General features: G+C 41.3%; 1 protein-coding gene across 2 annotated transcripts in view; it reads right to left on the reverse strand.

The window, feature by feature from the left end:
• Positions 1–16,181, reverse strand: part of LOC139473742 (protocadherin-like wing polarity protein stan) — a 51,790-nt gene extending 35,609 nt beyond the window's left edge. Inside the window, exon 1 of one of the 2 annotated variants that reach the window (XM_071256469.1) lies at positions 15,790–16,181. The gene's annotated coding sequence lies outside the window, so the exon portion shown is untranslated. Of the gene's footprint in view, positions 1–3,119; positions 3,164–15,789 lie in introns of those variants that run through there. The other variant, XM_071256470.1, reaches the window with a different exon arrangement.
• Between the last annotated feature and the right edge of the window lie 3,540 nt (positions 16,182–19,721).

Raw genomic sequence — 19,721 nt, forward strand, 5'->3', positions numbered from 1 at the left:
GTGTGTCGGATACAGCCATATTGTGTGCCTTCATATACCCTATATGTGTGTCGGATACAGCCATATTATGTACCTTCATATGCCCTATATGAGTGTCGGATACAGCCATATTGTGTGCCTTCATATACCCTATATGTGTGTCCATTACAGCCATATTCTGTACCTTCATATACCCTATATGTGTGTCGGATACAGACATATTGTGTGCCTTCGTATACCCTATATGTGTGTCGGATACAGACATATTTTTTACTTTCATATACCCTATATGTGTGTCGGATACAGCCATATTCTATACCTTCATATACCCTATATGTGTGTCGGATACAGCCATATTCTGTACCTTCATATACCCTATATACATGTCGGATACAGCCATATTCTGTACCTTCATATACCCTATATGCATGTCGGATACAGCCATATTGTGTGCCTTCATATACCCTATATGTGTGTCGGATACAGCCATATTCTGTACCTTCATATACCCTATATGTGTGTCAGATACAGACATATTGTGTGCCTTCGTATACCCTATATGTGTGTCGGATACAGACATATTGTGTGCCTTCATATACCCTATATAAGTGTCGGATACAGCCATATTGTGTGCCTTCATATACCCTATATGTGTTGGATACAGCCATAATCTGTACCTTCATATACCCTATATGTGTGTCGGATACAGCCATATTGTGTGCCTTCGTATACCCTATATGTGTGTCGGATACAGCCATATTCTGTACCTTCATATACCCTATATGTGTGTCGGATACAGCCATATTCTGTACCTTCATATACCCTATATGCGTGTCGGATACAGCCATATTCTGTACCTTCATATACCCTATATGTGTGTCCATTACAGCTCTGCCATATTCTGTACCTGCATATTCCCTATATGTGTGTCGGATACAGCCATATTGTGTGCCTTCATATACCCTATATGTGTGTCGGATACAGCCATATTATGTACCTTCATATGCCCTATATGAGTGTCGGATACAGCCATATTGTGTACCTTCATATACCCTATATGTGTGTCCATTACAGCCATATTCTGTACCTTCATATACCCTATATGTGTGTCGGATACAGACATATTGTGTGCCTTCGTATACCCTATATGTGTGTCGGATACAGCCATATTCTGTACCTTCATATACCCTATATGTGTGTCAGATACAGACATATTGTGTGCCTTCGTATACCCTATATGTGTGTCGGATACAGACATATTGTGTGCCTTCATATACCCTATATAAGTGTCGGATACAGCCATATTGTGTGCCTTCATATACCCTATATGTGTTGGATACAGCCATAATCTGTACCTTCATATACCCTATATGTGTGTCGGATACAGCCATATTGTGTGCCTTCGTATACCCTATATGTGTGTCGGATACAGCCATATTCTGTACCTTCATATACCCTATATGTGTGTCGGATACAGCCATATTCTGTACCTTCATATACCCTATATGCGTGTCGGATACAGCCATATTCTGTACCTTCATATACCCTATATGTGTGTCCATTACAGCTCTGCCATATTCTGTACCTGCATATTCCCTATATGTGTGTCGGATACAGCCATATTGTGTGCCTTCATATACCCTATATGTGTGTCGGATACAGCCATATTATGTACCTTCATATGCCCTATATGAGTGTCGGATACAGCCATATTGTGTACCTTCATATACCCTATATGTGTGTCCATTACAGCCATATTCTGTACCTTCATATACCCTATATGTGTGTCGGATACAGACATATTGTGTGCCTTCGTATACCCTATATGTGTGTCGGATACAGACATATTCTTTACTTTCATATGCCTTATATGTGTGTCGGATACAGACATATTCTGTACCTTCATATACCCTATATGTGTGTCGGATACAGCCATATTCTGTACCTTCATATACCTATATGCGTGTCGGATACAGCCATATTGTGTGCCTTCATATACCCTATATGTGTGTGTAATACAGCCATATTGTGTACATTCATATACCCTATATGTGTGTCGGATACAGCCATATTCTGTACCTTCATATACCTATATGCGTGTCGGATACAGCCATATTGTGTGCCTTCATATACCCTATATGTGTGTGTAATACAGCCATATTATGTACATTCATATACCTGAAGCATCCATTAGTCTGAAGCAACAACATGTGTGTACACAACGATATGTCATGTTGCTGTGTTATAATCCCCTGTGACACACAACAGACCACAGAAAGGATATGCTACGAAGTACACTACAGAGTAAATCTGTCCTTTAATATGCTTTTACTGTTTTGAATAATTGCAACACCAGTGCAGTATGGTATCTTGAATTAGATTTCCCACGTAAGGCCGATAAGATAGCCTGGAGTACAAGACGAGTTAGAGTGTTACTGTCAAGTGTGGTGTGTGACGTTCTTGTGAAGTCAAAAGTTGTATCCGAGAAGATGTCGACCAAAATATTAAATACTTTCAGCTCTAGTGATTGATTTGCTGTAGAAAGTGGAGTCTATCTCTATTAGAAGTTACCATGACGCAATGTGAAATATTCTTCATTCTTATCACAGGCGTCTGTGTCGGGGAAATTTAGGGAGCAATACAGAATCAGTTCGGGGGTGTGGGGTTTAACGCTGTCATGAGCATTACTATTTACCATAACAACAATAGAACAATGCCTCTCATAATGACACGTAGTAAAAGACATCAGAGAAACCAATGTCCCCGTTTGGACTCATTGCGGAGATCATTGTTCCATGATTTCCTAGGAAATGAAATTCACTTTCTATTATCTTATTTTCAAATTAACACCTGCCTGTAAAATACCTAACAAAAATCGTGATCACAGGTAATTATTTAGTAAAACAATCAATAACATTTCCCACATATTATGTTATAAACTTATTTTGCAAATAAACATTGCTACGAAAGTGCATATCAACTGAATAACATGCTGCAGTAACCTTTCAAATTAAACATTCAACATATGGAGTGATATCTAATCACCGCTAGGATGGAAATCAAGTAGACTTATTTGTAATCTAAGAACTATATACAGCTATAATTTACAAGATAACAAGGAAAAAAACCTTCAAAGTCACCAGTGAGGAAGGTCAGGTACAATGTCCTCGGTAAATCATGTCGCTGTGTTCGATGTGCGCATCTCGGGTGGACAGAGGGAGATAACATTGCCGGTCTGGTGGGAAGAAACTGCAGTGACGGTGGCAAACAGATCGTGGTGCAATCAGATAGCTGACGCAGCCGTTGTATGTATTCCTGGTCACACACCGGCCACATCTACTCCTTTATAAATTAGACCACCACATCTACGCCTACATAAACTAGACCTCCACATCTACTCATGTAAACTAGACCACCACATCTACCCTTATATAAGTTAGACCACATCTACTCCTTTATAGATTAGACCAACACATCTACGCCTACATAAACCAGACCTCCACATCTATTCATGCAAACTAGACCACCACATCTATTCTTATTGTAACTGCTGTATAGACTGCAATTCGTGAGTCGTTTGGGCTCGTGGATAGGTCAATGGAAAATGCATCAATTATCCTTTATTTAAAGTATGTTTTCATCTTATGGTGTAATGAGACGTGTTGACGTTCGAGGTTTACTTCGCTGAGATAACGAGAGGGACACTTTATATACGTCAAGGTCGGCGTTCGCTGCAGGACCCCGCGATACAACGCATTACCTGGCGTTGTCACGTGACGCAACATATGGGTGCATCTGATTGCAACACGTTGTTTTTTTCTCGCTGGGCGTTTTAAAACAGGGATGCTACATTCTTTTATATTAGCGCAATGTTGATGTTTTTCATGAAGGTTTTCTCGTACACTTAATGGAGCAACAGATCTACTATAACTATTATATAATACAAATTATATAAACACATCTGATATTATATAACACAAGCCCATGAAGATCCGGATCAGAATAGCAACACATGCTTGCCGTAAAAGATTATCTTGTTGTAATAGGCGACTAACGGGATTGGGTGGTCACGCTCACTGACTTGGTTGATGCACGCCATCGTATCAAAATTTCATGGATCGATGCTCATGATGTCAATCAGTGGATTGTCTGGTCCAGGCTCTATTATTTCCAGACCGCCGTCATATAGCTAGAATATTGCTGAGTGCGACGTTAAACAACTAACAAACAAACAAAATATAACACAAATTATATCAACACATCTTCTAGTATATGTAATACAATCAATATCAATACTACTACCACTATGTAATACAAATTATATCAACACTACTACCACTGTATAATACAATTTATATCAACACATCTACTACTATGTAATATAATTATATCAACACATCTACTACTATGTAATACAATTTATATCAACACATCTACTACTATGTAATACAATTTATATCAACACATCTACTGCTATGTAATACAATTTATATCAACACTTCTGCCATTTTGAAATACAAATGATATTAACACATCTACTACTATGTAATACAATTTATATCAACACATCTACTACTATGTAATACAATTTATATCAACACATCTACTACTATGTAATACAATTTATATCAACACATCTACTACTATGTAATGCAATTTATATCAACACACCTATACTATGTAATACAATTTATATCAACACATCTACTGCTATGTAATACAATTTATATCAACAATTCTGCCATTTTGAAATACAAATGATATTAACACATCTACTACTATGTAATACAATTTATATCAACACATCTACTACTATGTAATACAATTTATATCAACACATCTACTACTGTGTAATACAATTTATATCAACACATCTACTACTATGTAATACAATTTATATCAACACATCTACTACTATGTAATACAATTTATATCAACACATCTACTACTATGTAATACAATTTATATCAACACATCTACTGCTATGTAATACAATTTATATCAACACTTCTGCCATTTTGAAATACAAATGATATTAACACATCTATGATACATATAAGATCAACTCCATCTACACAACTCCATATCCTACACATATGACATAAACTCGCTTTTTCAGAACATATCACTGTATAACTCATTCTCCCGTCGAAATTAACGAATTGAACAAAACAAAAAATGTGACATTTATAAACATGTAATTTATTACATCATGGCGATGACCACCACACCTCGATATCAATCTGCTATCTGTCCCCACCCAGACAGCCCCATTATTGAACAACGCAGCGACAGAAGAATGCAATCAATACAAGCAGCAGGCAAGAGATAAACAGCCCCCCTTTGCTGGTTGATAAACCGTGTGTCAATGCCAACTGCATTGGTGTACTTACAACGGGTACACGCAGTACGTCCATCTCTCACTGATCACTCTCCTGCCTTGCCTACCTATTCTAACCGTAAACACTGTAATATATAGCAATGAATATTGACTGCAGGTAGGATTCATAATGTGGACATAATAGTCTGCCGTCGATAACCACCTTCAAGAACCAGTTCGATTCTACAGATTTCACATACAATACGTATAAGCGACAAAACCCATTCCATATTCATATGGAGAGTCGATTGTTCACTGGTGGCACCCGTCACAAACACATGCAAAGGCAAGTCAATTGTTCACCTGAACAAAAACACGTGAACGTATGGTACAAGTCAAAATAGGGAATTGATCGGACGTCATTTTTGTCACTGATGCGTCAAATTTGGAAATGTCCACCACAAGCCTATCATAAAACCTTTTGAAAGCTTGAAAGGAAAGGACATTTAGTGTCCACATGATATTCTGCACTCTACAATTACCATATTCACGTACACACACCACCCATTACCTCACTCACTCACTATTACCTATTGTTAACTGAAGTTACATTGGAGTCGTGGGAACGCATGTTAATGAGGTCCGTGGACCCATTTATATTCCGTGTTGAATGACGTTGCCCCGCTATCCTACATTAGACGGTGATTAATACATTCAGTGTACGCCGACGCTGATAGTACAATGAGGTATTAGCTGGGTTGCAGGGGGGCAGGGATAGGGTGTGCAGCCTGACATCGATAACAGTGCAGGTATAGAACTGCATCTTGCACTGATGCACTTCACACTGATAGATATGAAAACAAGAGACGCCAGAGAATGATAAGTTTTGATTATCTGAAGAAACAGATTTCATTGAGCTTAAGAGGCAAAATAGCAGTGAAAGGTATATGAAAAGCTTCAATGATGCATCCAGGTACTCGCGAGACCAGTTTTGATAAGTGCAATGTTGTCGGTAACTGAAAAACCTTACGGTAACTGTTCGCATTTCTCTTGGCGCATTTTTTTTGCCTTTGCATGTGTTTGGGACGGGTGCCAACGGTGGGGCAGGATACGCTCACCTTTTCGCGAACACCTGGTTTCATTACTATTTGGTAGTGATTCATAAACACATGCTCATGATATAGTTAAAGTACTCACGGAAATGAAAAAACCCTGTTTTTTCGACCTCAGATCTTAAATCATTGCAGTTAATGTACAAAATATGTAAATATTCAAACAACTAAATTAGTACTAATTGGGCCGTGGCACAAATACAGCGTATCAAATGTTTTATGCCTTTTTACACGTAAAAGTGTTTAAAAATGTGAATAAAACAGACTATTGTGAAACAGGGCATAACCAGGTGTAAGTAGATCAAGGTGACCTATGACACCTTGACGACAGGTGAGAACAGGTGCAAAATGCCTATAGTCTGTTTCTGCTATGTCAATTTGGACTTAGTTTTATTTTTGAATGTTGAATGTGCCGACAAATTATCTCCTGTAAAGTACATTTTCTATTGTTCACTGAGATCAAACTAGCAAATCCAGACCAGTACTTTTCGAGTAGTTTTGTTATTTCGTATTTACAGCTACGTAACACTTTGTGTCGATTTTTAAATTGAGAAAAACAGTTTTTTTCCATTTCCGTGAGTACTTTAGTCGGAATCGTAGCATTGACAATGACTCTGCTTTATGCAGAGATTTCTATTGGATATGGAAAGGGTTTTGTCGCTTTATTTCCATGTTTTCTAGAAAATATAAAATGTCAAAGCAAGAGTATAACCAGTCTAGACTATCTTGCGAAACAGAATCTATAAAGATAAGCAGTGATGAAAATCATATAAATTGATCAATAAACAATGACACCAGGGGTTCGCAAAACGCTTTTAGCAATATCCCAGCGCTAACCCAGAGACAACAGAAACAGGCTTCAAATATTGCACCCATTTCGCGAATCAAACCCTGGTACTCGACGTGACGACAAACGCTTTAACCAGAGGCTATCCCACCACCCCAACACAGCCATTGTTTTGATCTGTAGAGTATAGATCTAGATATAAGTAAAGTGGGTTAACGTTATCCTGTCAACAAAACGATTTACATGCATTTAGATATTGTCGAGTGGTTGCTCTGTCATGAAATAGGCAAAAAAATCACCCTTGATAATGTTTTTAAAAGATAAGAAATGGATCCCGAGCGAGGGCGTTGTCGAGCAAAGTGACAGTTAGAAATGAAATGGTCATACTTAAGAGAGAGGAGTCATGCATTGACACTGTTACCTTAACATATCCTCGCGAAATAAGTAAATGAGCTTATCTATGCACAACTGAAATCTAACAGAACGATTGATGGAGGGAGTGCTTGAGTTTGGTGTAACGCCTCTTTGAACAGGTCTCCATTTATATCAAAGTGTGTTGCTCAGTAAGATCTGTCCGAAAATCGGGTAAGGTGTTAACAAAGCCAGAATCATAATCAGAAAACCAATATCCTGGCCCTACCAAGGGACGCAACTCTCCACAAATAATTAGGCTCCCGGGCCTCATACACCTTATGGGGTTGGGGTGGGGGGGGGGGGGGGGTGGTGGTGGGGGGGGGGGGGGGTGTGGGGGGGGGGGGGGGAGAGAGAGAGAGAGATTATTAACTAATTATCTATTGATCAGTTCTCAAACAGTGTGCACAATAAAATGTTTATCATGATAATCCAAATCGTTAGTGTATGGAGGTAAAAAAAATCCTACCTCGAAATGTTCTTTTTCTTCAAACTACTATTTATATTAAATTGAAAATAACTAAATACGTAACAAAACCAGCATCCAAATTCTAGTTGGGTACATGGGTGGCTCAGATTTCTACGGCGTGCAGAGTTGCTTGCTTTAGGCCTGACAGAAACCTATGATTGTGGGTTCGAATCCTAGATTCACCGTGATGTTTCTAGGTTTGTCAGCACCTTACCCATCCTGTGGGATTCACGAAACTGGTAAACATCTGAGACCTGCATTACTACGGACGTTCCTCCCACATCAAGTTGACAGGTCGTGATATAACTGGAATACTTTTCAAAGCGGCGTTAATCCAAACTAAAAAATGTAGTCAGTAATATCACATTACTACTATATGCAATGCTACACCCAATAAGGACATGGTCACACATACCATGTCACATATGCATATTCATCAACATCTTGAAGAAGAAGTACCACCATGTACAATACCCAATACCTAATCTGTACAATACCAAGCCGCCCTGTTCAACATTATACGGCATACCATAATACCAACGCGCCCTATGCATGATAAATCTGTACTGTCAACTTCCTGCTAGTCATATCTCTCACGACACGGTGCATTATATCTTTGTATCAGGTATCTCCTCCACCTCGTCGCTCTACCCAACACTGTCCTTGCACGTACAAAGGCGATTAGAACGTTTTACAGAAAACGTAAACATTATAATCTTTCCGTGAAACACACACTCGACACGTGACAACGCATGTGTCAATGTATGGCCTCTCCCATGAAGTGAAGCATAAATATCACGACATGAATTCTGACGGTGAGGTAGTTACGTATATGGGGTAATGGGACTCGATCTTTCAGTGGCATGAAATATAACCGCCGGAATTGTAGAAATTGTTGTTAATGACAGGGCAATAAAGATCTAGTTTCCTGTCAGTACGAGAGGTAACTAATGACCCGATAGCCTCGGTTTCGTTGCACGAAAAATGATAGGTTATCTCCCTTGACATAAGTAATGTGACATGTACGGTTTACGCATGCAATTATTATCTGTCATGTGTCAAGGTGGAAAAAATATATTCTATTTTTTAACTGATTGAAATACTGTTTACATACGGTCTACGGGGAAGGCACGTGTGGCTACATCTAGATGATGTTGATGTCAGATTTGCTTGTTTCGTGTGTCATCCTTCCAAGTCACACGGGGCGTTCATTTATATGATTGACTGTAAAATGTGGTTGAAACGTGGTATGTGTTGTGAATGCAGTTTGCGTGGACAGTGATCGAATAATTTATTGATGTATTGTTCAATGTATTGATTGATTATTGATGTATTGATGAACCTGATTGACCTATCGGAATTGTGTAGCACCATAAGTAAGGGTGCTTACTGCACATTGTGAGGAGTCTTAACTGTTGATGTTGTTGTTATTCTTTTGTTTGTTGAAGTGTTTTTTTATATGTTATTATAAATAGTAGCGCATATGTCATTTTATAATGAACTGCGGGGGAAAATAGATAAACTCTTGAAAATTGGGTTGACCAAAAAATTACAAACGTCATCAAAACGTTACTAGGCTGGCTGAAAACAGTCGTCGAAACACTGCAAATATAAGTGAGTGAGTGAGTTGGGTTTAACGCCACTTTTAACAGTATTCCAGTTATATCACGGCGTGTCAGCTTAATGTGGGAGGAAAGCCCGAAGTGATGCAGGTCTCAGACGTTTACCACTTCGGTGAAACCCACGAGCACGAGTATGGTGCTGACAAACATAGAAACATAATTGAGGCGAACCGGGATTCGAACCAACAATCATAGGTTTCTGGCGTGCCTAAGGGACGCAACTCTGCACAGCAAATCGCGGCGCCTTAGACGACTGGGCCACCCGTGCCCCTTGCAAACATACGGTCCAAAGCATAACTATGAGACCCGTATCAAATACATCGCCATCGAAGAACGATTTCCTCTTTGTTATATTTTTAGCCAACATCAAACATTGGTGTACACTTTCTTTTGACGGTAGTTTATTTTGTTTGTGTAGTTATTGTAGTTTTCTAGGTATTATCAATTTAATGTATTTTCCATGTATGTTTATTGTACCAAGCGCCTCAACATTGGAGTTTCCAGTACAATATTAGTTGTTTATAGCCCGTGTCGTGTTCGCTTTGATAATCTGTTAATGCTTGTTCCTTCTCTCGATAGGAACTCATCAAAGAGAAAAGACGAATACATTCCTTGTGTTCTTAATTTCCTTGTCAAGTTTGGGGGCATAAATCAAAGAGATAAAGAACCTAGGGGTCTAGCTTATCACGTAAACATATATCGCATTAAAAAATAAATCGATATGTATTTCAATTCGTGGGCCAGAAAAAAGTCAGAGAGTCCGTCCTCGCCTTGAGCGGTATCTCACAATGAGACTATGGATTAGATAAAAAAAATAATCCAAGGGGTTGGTGTAGCTTGCGTCAGTTTCCGCAATTAGCTGGAGGTCTTGTAAATTTTATATTTAAACATACACCCATTGCTGGAACATCGATTGCTGATTCATGAGAAGAACACCCGTTACAGGAACATCCCTGTCAGGAACACCCATTGCTGGAACATCGATTGCTGATTCATGAGAAGAACACTCGTTACAGGAACATCCCTGACAGGAACACCCATTGCTGGAACATCGATCGCTGATTCATGAGAAGAACACTCGTTACAGGAACATCCATTGCTGGAACATCGATTGCTGATTCATGAGAAGAACACTCGTTACAGGAACATCCCTGACAGGAACACCCATTGCTGGAACATCGATCGCTGACTCATGAGAAGAACACTCGTTACAGGAACACCCATTCCTGGAACATCGATTGCTGATTCATGAGAAGAACACTCGTTACAGGAACATCCCTGACAGGAACACCCATTGCTGGAACATCGATTGCTGATTCATGAGAAGAACACCCGTTACAGGAACCCCCATTGCAGGAACATCGATCGCTGATTCATGAGAAGTACACCCGTAACAGGAACATCCCTGACAGGAACACCCATTGCTGGAACATCGATTGCTGATTCATGAGAAGAACACCCGTTACAGGAACACCCATTGCTGGAACATCGATCGCTGATTCACGAGAAGTACACTCGTTACAGGAACATCCCTGACAGGAACACCCATTGCTGGAACATCGATCGCTGATTCATGAGAAGTACACCCGTTACAGGAACATCCCTGTCAGGAACACCCATTGCTGGAACATCGATCGCTGATTCATGAGAAGAACACTCGTTACAGGAACACCCATTGCAGGAACATCGATCGCTGATTCATGAGAAGAACACTCGTTACAGGAACATCCCTGACAGGAACACCCATTGCAGGAACATCGATCGCTGATTCATGAGAAGAACACCCGTTACAGGAACATCCCTGACAGGAACACCCATTGCAGGAACATCGATCGCTGATTCATGAGAAGAACACCCGTTACAGGAACATCCCTGACAGGAACACCCATTGCAGGAACATCGATCGCTGATTCATGAGAAGAACACCCGTTACAGGAACATCCCTGACAGGAACACCCATTGCAGGAACATCGATCGCTGATTCATGAGAAGAACACCCGTTACAGGAACATCCCTGACAGGAACACCCATTGCAGGAACATCGATCGCTGATTCATGAGAAGAACACCCGTTACAGGAACATCCCTGACAGGAACACCCATTGCTGGAACATCGATTGCTGATTCATGAGAAGTACACCCATTACAGGAACATCCCTGACAGGAACACCCGTTACAGGAACATCGATCGCTGATACATGAGAAGAACACCCATTACAGGAACATCCCTGACAGGAACACCCATTGCAGGAACATCGATTGCTGATTCATGAGAAGTACACCCATTACAGGAACATCCCTGACAGGAACACCCGTTACAGGAACATCGATTGCTGATTCATGAGAAGTACACCCATTACAGGAACATCCCTGACAGGAACACCCATTGCTGGAACATCGATTGCTGATTCATGAGAAGAACACCCGTTACAGGAACATCCCTGACAGGAACACCCATTGCTGGAACATCGATTGCTGATTCATGAGAAGAACACTCGTTACAGGAACATCCCTGACAGGAACACCCATTGCTGGAACATCGATTGCTGATTCATGAGAAGAACACCCGTTACAGGAACATCCCTGACAGGAACACCCATTGCTGGAACATCGATTGCTGATTCATGAGAAGTACACCCATTACAGGAACATCCCTGACATTACTCACCAGAACCCCAGTTACAGGAATCCCCGTGATTGGAACATCTGTTACAGAAACATCCCATCCGGACCAACGTAGTTCCAGACAGGCCGCGTGCCAATATACAGTGCAACTGAGGATTATCACTTAATAACTTCGTGATGAATGGACACCAGCTTCATGAACAGCATATAATAGAAGTTAAGATGCACATGTGGGCGGTCGGGTAGCCTAGTGGTTAAAGCGTTCGCTCGTCACGCCGAAGACCCGGGTTCGAATCCCGACATGGGTACAATGTGTGAAGCCCATTTCTGGTGTCCCCCGCCGTGATATTGCTGGAATATTGCTAAAAGCGGCGTAAAACCATACTCACTCACTCACTCACTAAGATGCACATGTCTTACAAACAGTGCATACTATTTATAAAATGCTATACTCAGTACTATTTGTCCTTAATGATGACATTAACATATGAAGTGTGTTGGTTATACATCGAACGTGTGTGGGATATATATTTCTTGTAGGGTTTGATAAAACTTCAATATCAAAATAAAAATTATATATAATATCCTCAAACAATACTTAACAGCACCTACCGCCCCCGTTCAAGTGTGATGTTGCTGTAAGCTTATAGAATATCGCAGGTACAGTGTGATGTTGCTAAATGCTGATAGTGAGTGAGTACGGTTTTACGCCGCTTTTAGCAATATTCCAGCAGTATCATGGCGGGGGACACCAATAACGCATTGTAACCATGTCGGAAATCGAACCCGGGTCTTCAGCGTGACGAGCGAACGCTTTAACCATTAGGCTACCCCACCGCCCGCTAAATGCCGATAGAATATCGTAAATAATGTCACAGACGGTCAGAAGAAGACGTATCGGCCTGAACACGTGATCTGTAAATTTGATACTCAACCACACACTCTCGGTATCTTATACTCAACCACACACTCTCGTATCTCACTGTTAGCCACAAACTCTTGTATCCCATACTCAACCACACACTCTCGTATCTCACTGTTAGCCACAAACTCTTGTATCTCATACTCAACCACAAACTCTCGTATCTCACTGTTAGCCACAAACTCTCGGTATCTCACACTTAGTTACCTCATTCTTTATATCTCAAACTCGGCATCTCACTCTAGCTATCACACATCCTGGTGTCTCATAAAACAGCCAATGTCTCACGCCCCTAACTACACCTTTCACATCAGTTATCTTCGCTGATACCTTGCACTCTATGCTGTCATCTGACACAGGTCATTTCAAGATACATTTGGTTGTCCTTGATAAGTAGCTTCAATGTAAAAGCGTGCAACTGAAGGAGTGAGTGAGTGAGTTGTGTTTAATGTGGGAGGAAAGCCCGAGGTTACCACTTCGACGAAACCCACGAGCACGAGTATGGGGCTGACAAACCTAGAAACATAATCGGAGCGAACCGGGATTAGAACCCACAATCATAGGTTTCGGGTGTGCCCAAGGGAGGCCACCCGTGTCCCCGCAACTGAAGGACCATGTCTTGGTATAAGCACAATGCATGTGAACCAACCTCTTCTCAAATACTAATTAATACTAGTGAGTGAGTATGGTTTTACGACGCTTTTAGCAATATTCCAGCAATATCACGCCGGGGACACCAGATATGGGCTTCACGTATTGTACCCATGTCGGGAATCGAACCCGGGTCTTCAGCGTGACGAGCGAACGCTTTAACCACTAGGCTAACCGACCGCCCCACTAATTAATACTAAATGAATACTAATTAACATTAAAATGGCTTCTAAACAAACAGTTAACAAATCAATTGTTCTATGGATATCCCAATGGTGTTTACTGGAACAGAAACAATGTAAACAAACAAAACGTTCCATCAAAAACAGCAACTCTTATCCAGTTGTTTCTGTTCAACTTTAACACTGTTTACAAAGTCAAGCAATGAACCTCACAACACAAGACTAGCAGCTCTGTATTTACATAGGAACTGTTGACAAACAAACTTAAGAAAAATCTGCATTCCTTGATCAATGGGGCTTTTGTGACAAAACGTGGTGAACACAGATACAGTTACGTATCTATATTCAGAGGCTCAGGACAATTTGTAAAATATGAAAGCAAATGCCATTTGAAGTTTACTGAGAATATAATATGTGCAATACGGGACTTCCTCATTGATAACATCTATGTAAAACATAGGGGTAAGACATTTGGGCAAGAAGTAGGCATCCATATCCAATATATGATCTGTTTCTTAATGTATATGAATCAAAAGTTCTGTTCGGATTGGCACAGTCAAAACAATGTAATTTGGCCAAGAAGTTTAACTTAAACTTCAGTTATATCGATGATCTGATATAGTTCAATAACAACCAAATAGCCAATTCCCTTCCACTGATTTAACAACAACAAGAAATAAAGGAGACAAGTGAGACCCCCTCATCTGTTTCATATTTCTGTTGCCTAAAGATTCAGAGTGGCAACACACTCTCCACAAGGCTGTATGACAAGGGGGCGATCGGGTAGCCGAGTGGTTAAAGCGTTCGCTCGTCACGCCGAAGACCCGGGTTCGACTTCCCACATGGGTACAATGTGTTTATGGTGTCTCCCTCGCCATGATATTGCTGGAATATTGCTAAAAGCGGCGTAAAACCATACTCACTCACTCACTCAGTCACTGTATGACAAGAGAGGTGACTACAGCCTTCCAATAGCCCCCTTTCCCTTCCTGTCATTTCACAGTTTTTGAGGTACCATCGAAAATGCTCTTCCTACCAAGATTTCAGAGAGCATCATGCAACTCTTCCTCGGAAGTTGTTTGATCAGGGTTACTGCATTCAAGGCCTCAGTGGGGCTTTCAAAATGTTTCATGGTACACACGTGGAGGACATTTTCAGATCCGTATAAACTCCAGATCAGTGGCAAAAATGCAATTCCCTATTTTGGCTTGTGCCGAATGTTCCCGTGTTTTTGGCCGGCTGAACAATTGACTTGCCTTTGCGTGTGTTTGTGACGGGTGCCACCGGTGGGGCAGGATACGCTCACCTTTTCGATACACCTGGTGTCATTACTATTCAATAGTGATTCATAAACACATGCTTATTACATAGTCGGAATCGTACTATGAACTCTGCTTTTGGCAGAGATTTCTATTGGATATGGAAACTTAAGGGTTTTGTCGCTTTTATTTACATAAGAACTGTTTAACTAGTCAGAAGTAAAACAAAGCAAACTCAGTTTTTCCACCACTTGTTAGCTCACCTGACTGAATTGTCTTTGTTGACATTATGCTGATATTATGAACAGTTGACTACATATCCAGGTGAGCTACTGTGCCTGACATTATTGTTTTAGCGTTAAGTTTTGAACATACGGTTCTGTGATAATACGGATCAAGTGACAAAACAGAGTTGACAAAAAATTCCACATCCATGGTCGTATAAACTCACCTGAAGGTTGTGTAGAACGGATGAGAGGCAGCAGCAGCAGTGCCCGACACAATTCTCTTCTCAGGGCACAGTGACAACTACTCTTCTATATCACACACCTCCAGTCGATGGGTACCTTGATATCCCAGAACTTGTATGAATGTAAGGTGAACAGAACAGGTGCCTTTCGGTATTCAAACAGGTCGGGGTTCAAATCCTGTTCTACCACCTCACGCAGAACATAAGAATCGTTAAGGTTTTGAGAAAAACAGTTGTATCACTCCTTGAATTTGTACAATTCTTCACCAGCAGCGGAATCAAAATACGGTAGACAAATTTTTCCCGAATTCAAATCCAGCGTTTCTGAGCAAACGTCAAAGAGTAAGACGAGACCCCGACTCCTACTCAGCGCGAGACAAGGTTTGCTGCGGACCTAATCTCCTTAGCCCCCGCCCTATATTGATAGTCAGTCAATGTTTGTTGTGTATCCCCGATAACACCCCTCCCCTACTTCTCCCCCACTCTCAAGCTGTCATCGTGTTTTATTTTAATCTTGTGGCACACTGTTCAGTCATGATAATCCAGAAAACAATCGTTTGTCACAACGCACTGGCTGTATCAGAATACATCTATGAAAATGGCGTGTAGCGTGTTGAAACTGGTCATGGGGTAGACAGAGGGGAGTTAGTATAGAGGAAAGTAGACCCATATATCGATATAAATCAGAACAAACCTGTAGACAAACAATTGGATACATTAGGACACGGATATAACGAACAGGGGGCCGGAGAAATCAGTTCGTTATAGACGTTGTTCGTTTTATACATTTTCGCTCGGAAACGTCGCCATCTTGGATAAAACAAAACACACAAATGCAGCAGTGATCACTTCATCGCATTCAATAAATAACATTAAATTCATAACATTTTTAAAATATTGTTTATCAAACATGTATTTAACATTTCACGATTTACATACGGGGAGATGATTTCGTATGTAAGTGAGTAAGTGAGAAGAGATTGAGGGCGCCTCTTGCGACATTTCAACAATATCTCGACAGGGGACACCGAGAACGGTCTTCACACATTGTATCCATATAAGGAATCGAACCCGGTCCTAGGCGTGACGAGTTGCTGCCGAAACCACTAGGCCCCCACAACCTTGTTAGAATATGCTGGTGAACTGATATATGCATAATTTACTTTCTTAATATATGATAGATATTTTGATGACACAGTTGAAATTTAATATAAATACGACCAATTCACAAAGTGCTGTTAACGCTAGTACACACAATCAAGGCACAGCATACCGCACGCCATGTTCGGTGCAGGCTCTCTGGTTGAGTATGTTGTTAGCAATTCTCTCGTAAATATATTGACACCAATTCAGCGTTATTGCCTCTGAGATTTACCCTCGGTAGGTGAGCGAGTGATTTATGCTGGTATTTAAAGTACGTAAATTTCTCCTATCAGTTGGCACTGTGTCAAGATTATGTGCCACTTAGTCATCCGGGCACTTAAGTCTTGCCGTCACGTGACATACCATCTAAGCCCGATCACTGAGGTGCACGAACTGAGTTGCATTTGTTCCTTTATATATTTTATCTAGAGACGAAATGTCGAAACACTATCTTCATCACCTAGTTCTGTGACCCAGATGTATTTAACAAACGATTACCCTCCTAGAACCATCATTCACATTATTCTAATAATAGATCTCTGAAGAAAGTCACCCGTGAAGAATAGGTCTTCATCAACCCATGCTTGTCGTAAGAGGCGACTAACGGGATCGGGTGGTCAGGTTCGCTGACTTGGTTGATGTATGTCATCGCATCCTAATTGCGTTAATCGATGCTCATGATATTAATCACTGGCTTGTCTGGTCCAGACTTGATTATTTACAGACCGTCATATTGCAGGAATATTCCTGAGTGAGGCGTTAAACAACAAACAACAACATCAACAACTCAAGAAAGTACAGTAAATGTCAAAATATATGTGCAAGACGTGGTCTCTTTGCGTAAGTAGCAAGTTCTAATTAAACGCATGACACTATGAGTCAAATGCATTAAAGGTATGCAGAAAACGACACGTCACTATAGGGAGCGTACCGAAGATCGTGTACACAACACAGTGATGGTGTTTAAAGGTTGTGTATTGCCTTACTTTACTGTATAAATATCAACGATTGTTTCTTTATCAACATATGTAACCTTTCCCAATTACATTCTGGTCTTGCGCCTTTAAGGTGGGCAGACTCAGCAGGCTGGCGTGTCTGCACTGGGCAGCTGGTGCAAGATTTATGACATACCTGAATCGACACATATGTCATTACACGGAGCTGCTATATATACTTATAGATAAGGTTTGTTTTCCCCGCCTCGTCGTACCAAAAGGCGTTAAAAGATGGGGCTTGTTGGCTCTCGGCATTAAGGGGCTAAAACAAGGACTGGTCGGCTCGGAGTCAGTATACTGTGTCAAACCGGCATGAGTTCGATCTAGTACAAGCAGCCACTCACACTTAAACTTAAACGCGATTTGAACACCTCCCCCGGACACGCACGCACACACACACACACACACACACACACACACACACACACACACACACACACACACACACACACACACACACACACACACACACACACACACACACACACACACACACACACACACACACACACACAACCTCCCCCAACCCTACCCATCACTTCACATCACGTATAGACATGGTTAATCAATAAGATCTATATTATAGATATGCATCTATCTTTACAACAATAATGGTGGACGTGAATATTGAAGAGATGGCGAAAGAAACTGACACATGTTCCATGGTGTCTGCTCAACCACCGCACTATTCGCCTAAGTGGAAGGGTACACATGACTGGAGATAAAAAAAAAAGCGACACCGGGGATAAACATGTGCCTGGGTGTCGTGTTTCCACCATGCGTGATACGTGTGTGTGTGGGTGGGGGGTGGGGGGGGGGGGGGGGGGGGGTTGGGGGTGGGGGGGGGGGGGGGGGGGGTTGGTATCCACACATCCCTTCAGTGGGGCATCTAGCGACATCGATCTGAATGCTGAACCTTGGTCACTAGCGGCACTATAATCTACGATTTGTTCAATCGACTTGGTCACCATGGCCACTGATATCCAAGGATTACTCAGCCTCTTTGACCACCAGTGCTAGTTTGTTATCTGTGATTGCTCAACGTCCACGTTCACCAGTGCCACTTTTAACTCAGTCACCCTTAATACTGATATACTCAGCGGCCTTGGTCGCTTGTGTCTCCTTTTTCATTGACAAACTCAACTGCCTTGATCGCCAGTGTCACCCTTCACACTGATATACTCAACTGCCATGATCGCCAGTGTCACCCTTCACACTGATATACTCAACTGCCTTGATCGCCAGTGTCACCCTTCACACTGATATACTCAACTGTCTTGATCGCCAGTGCCAACCTTAACACTAATATACTCAACTGCCTTGATCGCCAGTGTCAACCTTCACACTGATATACTCAACTGCCTTGATCGCCAGTGTTAACCTTCACACTGATATACTCAACTGCCATGATCGCTAGTGTCAACCTTCACACTGATATACTCAACTGCCTTGATCGCCAGTGTCAACCTTCACACTGATATACTCAACTGCCATGATCGCTAGTGTCAACCTTCACACTGATATACTCAACTGCCTTGATCGCCAGTGTCAACCTTCACACTGATATACTCAACTGCCTTGATCGCCAGTGTCAACCTTCACACTGATATACTCAACTGTCTTGATCGCCAGTGTCACCCTTCACACTGATATACTCAACTGCCATGATCGCTAGTGTCAACCTTCACACTGATATACTCAACTGCCTTGATCGCCAGTGCCAACCTTCACACTGATATACTCAACCGCCTTGATCTCTAGTGTCAACCTTCACAC

Source organism: Haliotis cracherodii, unplaced genomic scaffold (genome assembly GCF_022045235.1).
Source record: "Haliotis cracherodii isolate W230 unplaced genomic scaffold, xgHalCrac1.p SCAF_3, whole genome shotgun sequence".
NCBI classification, from domain to species: Eukaryota; Metazoa; Mollusca; class Gastropoda; order Lepetellida; family Haliotidae; genus Haliotis; species Haliotis cracherodii.